The sequence below is a fragment of the Odocoileus virginianus genome, chromosome 11, assembly GCF_023699985.2.
Source record: "Odocoileus virginianus isolate 20LAN1187 ecotype Illinois chromosome 11, Ovbor_1.2, whole genome shotgun sequence".
NCBI lineage: Eukaryota > Metazoa > Chordata > Mammalia > Artiodactyla > Cervidae > Odocoileus > Odocoileus virginianus.
Window position 1 is genome coordinate 11506223 of NC_069684.1, and position 4735 is coordinate 11510957.

General features: G+C 40.4%; 1 pseudogene; it reads right to left on the reverse strand.

Moving 5' to 3' along the window:
* Positions 1–2221: 2221 nt before the first annotated feature.
* LOC139037341 (histone-lysine N-methyltransferase SETMAR-like) lies at positions 2222–4044 on the reverse strand (annotated as a pseudogene).
* Positions 4045–4735: the final 691 nt, after the last annotated feature.

Here is a 4735-nt window from a genome sequence, read left to right on the forward strand (position 1 = left end):
TCTGTAGAGACAGAGAGGTAGAGAGCATAATGCCAGAAACCTCATCCATGGTGAGAGGGTATCACTTAATTCAGTGGGTGATAGAGGTGATGTATGTTGGAAGATGGCTACTAAGATTTTGAACAGTGAAATGATCAGAGTCTAGACTTAGAATATTCTGGTTTAAATATCTTGGATTGCCTAGGACAGAGGGATGCTGATGCTAAGGTTCTGCTTAACTCTTTAGATAACCCCTTGCTTCTGCCTTTTTTTGGGTTCAGAATGATTCTAGTCTTGCCCATTTTTTACTTCAGTATTCCAGATGCCTATTCCAGTGCCTGGCACAGAGTAGGTTAATTAATTAACTCTTCCCCTAGACTTGACAATACCAGGGGGATTCTGCAAAAGGTAATCTGGCCTCTGACCATACTCTTTTTCTCATCCTCCAGACAGTAGCTGCCAGTCTATTCTTTTGGCTCATCAGAAATAATCACCAGTGCCATACCATAATTTCCCTCATTTTTACCCATTACTGGAAGATGTGTGAAACTGTCAGCTTCCAACTAAATGAAACCATTGTTAGGTTCCATAGATTTGCTTCTATTTCAGAGCATTTACTGTATCTTGCATGGTAGCGCTACAACTTTTCAAATGTTGGATCCTTGTGAACACTGTGGACAAGTCTCTAGTGACTGATTGTCTAACATCTGTGCATGTAAATGTTGTGGAATATGATCATACCAGTGAATCCCATGGGCCCCAGCTTTTTCCTTTACTGTAAAGTGATTTGACTGTTGAGAAGGAATGTTGTTTGGTATACTCTTACCATGAGAGGTGAAAAGAGCTGGCAGAGCAGCAGGACTCGGCCAACTGGAGTAGGAGGCATAAGCAACCTGCTTGGGCAACTTTCCTGTGTCTTTAGGACTTGCTGGAGCCCAACTATACAAAATACACAGCCCAAAATACACAGTGAACTGTGTATTTTTTTTCTTGAAGATGGATATGCCAGAATTTGTACCATCCAGATCACATACAGCTCAGATGCCATAGTCATTCATATCTTGCTATAAATTATTCACTCTGAAACTGGGTATAACATTCAATTCAGTTCAGTCACTCAGTCATGTCCTACTCTTTGCGACCCCATGAACTGCAGCACGCCAGGCCTCCCTGTCCATCACCAACTCCCAGAGTTTACTCAAACTCAAGTTCACCGAGTTGGTGATGCCATCCACCCATCTCATCCTCTGTCATCTCTCCTCCTGCCCCCAATCCCTCCAAGCATCAGGGTCTTTTCCAATGAGTCAGCTCTTTGCATGAGGTGGCCAAAGTATTGGAGTTTCAGTTTCAGCATCAGTCCTTCCAATGAACACCCAGGACTGATCTCCTTTAGGATGGACTGGTTGGATCTCCTTGCAGTCCAAGGGACTCTCAAGAGTCTTCTCCAACACCACAGTTAAAAAGCATCAATTTTTCGGCGCTCAGCTTTTTTCACAGTCCAACTCTCACATCCATACATGACCACTGGAAGAACCATAGCCTTGACCAGATGTACCTTTGTTGGCAAAGTAGTGTCTCTTCTTTTTAATATGCTATCTAGGTTGGTCATAACTTTCCTTCCAGGAAGTAAGGGTCTTTTAATTTCATGGATGCAAACACCATCTGCAGTGATTTTGGAGCCCCCCAAAATAAAGTCTGACACTGTTTCCACTGTTCCCCCATCTACGTGCTATGAAGTGATGGGACCAGATGCCTTGATGTTCGTTTTCTGAATGTTGAACTTTAAGCCAACGTTTTCACTCTCCTCTTTCACTTTCATCAAGAGGCTTTTTAGTTCCTCTTCACTTTCTGTCATGAGGGTGGTGTCATCTGCATATCTGAGGTTATTGATCTTTCTCCCAGCAATCTTGATTCCAGCTTGTGCTTCTTCCAGCCCAGTGTTTCTCATGGTGTACTCTGCATATAAGTTAAATAAGCAGGGTGACAATTTACAGCCTTGACGTACTCCTTTTCCTATTTGGAACCAGTCTGTTGTTCCATGTCCAGTTCTAACTGTTGCTTCTTGACCTGCATATAGGTTTCTCAAGAGGCAGGTCAGGTGGTCTGGTATTCCCATCTCTTTAAGAATTTTCCACAGTTTACTGTGTTCCTAATGTTATGTTGGTACAAATGTAATTGTAGTTTTGGACAGTGAATTTTAAATCATTATAAATGATTTAAAATAAATGACTCAAATACACCTTTATTGATTAAAATAGGAAACATTACAATCAGCATATTTTTACCAACAAGAAATAAATTTGTTTATTCTTGCAGCATAAAAATCCATGCTTCAGCATTCAGTAAACTCTTGGAAAGCATTTTTTGCCTCCTGCTTGTTGTGGAAGCATTTTCTCAGCAAGAAGTTGTCTAGATGCTTGAAGAAGTGGTAGTCGGTTGGCAAGAGGTCAGGTGAATATGGTGGAAGAGGCAAAACTTCGTAGCCCAAATGATTCAACTTTTGAAGTGTTGATTATGTGAAGTGTGGTCAGGTTTGTCGTGGAGAAAAATTGGGCCCTTTCTGTTGACCAGTGTCAACTATGGGTGTTACAGTTTTCAGTGCATCTCATTGATTTGGTGAGCATACTTCTCAAATGTCATGATTTCACTGGGATTCAGAAAGGTGTAGTGGATCATACAGGCAGCAGACTGCCAAACAGTGACTGTGACCCTTTTTTGTTGCAAGTTTGACTTTGGGAAGTGCTTTGGAGCTTCTCTTGGTCCAGCCAGTTAGCTGGTTGTCGCTGGTTGTCATATAAAATCCACTTTTCATTGCATGTCACAACCCAGTCAGGAAATGGTTCATTGGTGCTGTGTAGAGTAAGAGAAGATAGCACTTCAAAATGACAATTCTGATTTGGGGTCAAATCACAAGGCACCCACTTACCAAGGTTTTTCACCTTTCCACTTTGCTTCAAATGCTGAATGACCATAGAATGGTCAGTGTGGAGTTCTTTGACAGCTTCTCATGTAGTTGTAAGACCATCAGCTTCTTGATGATTGCTCTCAGTCGGTTGTTGTCAACTTCCAGAGGCCGGCCACTACACTCCTCATCGTCAAGGCTCTCATTTCCTTTGCAAAACTTCTTGAACCACCACTGTCCTGTGTGTTTGTTAGCAGTTCCTGGGCCAAATATGTTGTTGATGTTGCAAGTTGTCTCTGCTGCTTTATGACCCATTTTGAACTCGAATAAGAAAATCGCAGATAAGGTATGCAGATGACAACACCCTTATGGCAAAAAGCAAAGAGGAACTAAAGAGTCTGTTGATGAAGATGAAAGAGGAGAGTGAAAAACCTGGCTTAAAACTCAACATTCAAAAAATGAAGATCATGGCATCCGGTCCCATCACTTCATGGCAAATAGATGGAGAAACAATGGAAACAGTGACAGACTTTATTTTCTTGGGCTCTACAATCACTGCAGATGGTGACTGCAGCCATGAAACTAAAAAAAATGCTTGTTCCTTGGAAGAAAAGCTATGACAAACCTAGAGAGCATATTAAAAAGCAGAGACATCTCTTTGCCAACAAAGGTTCATCTAGTCAAAGCTATGTTTTTTCCAGTACATATATGGATATGAGAGTTGGATCATAAAGAAGGCTGAGTGCCAAAGAATTGATGCTTTTGAACTGTGGTATTGGAGAAGACTCTTGAGAGTCCCTTGGACTGCAAGGAGATCCAACCAGTCCTTCCTATAGGAAATCAATCCTGAATATTCATTGGAAGGACTGATGTTGAAGCTGAAACTCCAGTACTTTGGCCACCTGATGTGAAGAGCCAACTCATTGGAAAAGACCCTGATGCTGGGAAAGATTGAAGGCAGGAGGAAAAGGGGATGACAGAGGATGAGATTGTTGGATGGCATCACTGACTCAATGGACATGAGTTTGAGCAAACTCCAGGAGATGGTGAAGGACAGGGAAGCCTGGAGTGCTGCAGTCCATGGGCTCGCAAACAGTCAGACATGACTGAACAAATAAACAAGAACAAATTAATTTGCTCATTTGCTTTTTGTCTAATATCATTTCCGTAGCCTAAAATTATTATAAAATACACAACAAGTAATATTCATAAAAGAAATATAAAGCAAGAAATGTACATTAAAATGATGTATAACATAACCACTTTTATTTGAGTGTATTTTAATATCAAAGGGCAGAGTTCAACAATGTGAAACTGCAATTACTTTTACACCAAACTAATAGCAAGGCAGTAGCTTCTAAAGAGGGCCTTCTGTCAGTGGATCAAGGAAAACTTTTTTGTTTTTTTGTTTAATATTAGACTTACAAGGACATATTTGTATGTTGAGAAGGAAAATCCACTTGCCTTGCTTTGTAGCTGGATTCAAGTGCAGCCTGCCCATTATTGGCTTCCCTTTTCCTACTCCACATGTCCCCAAAGAGGGAAAGAGTATAGATTTCACTGTTTTTAGTACAGATAAAGATTGATCATTATGTAGTTATCATTGAAAACAAAATCACATTGTCATCTGATTAATAGGCACCTTATGATCACTGATTTCAACTATTCTACATTTAGCATTCTGTGTAAAATGTAGATCTTTTATATATAGTTGAAAATCCCTGTATAATAAGACAATTTTTTCTAGGTGATATGGTCAATCGTTTCAATGATGAGTCATATGGGCCTTTCTATAGTCCCAAGAGGAGCAATATGATTTAGTCATGAGAATACAGACTTTGGTACCAGACAAAC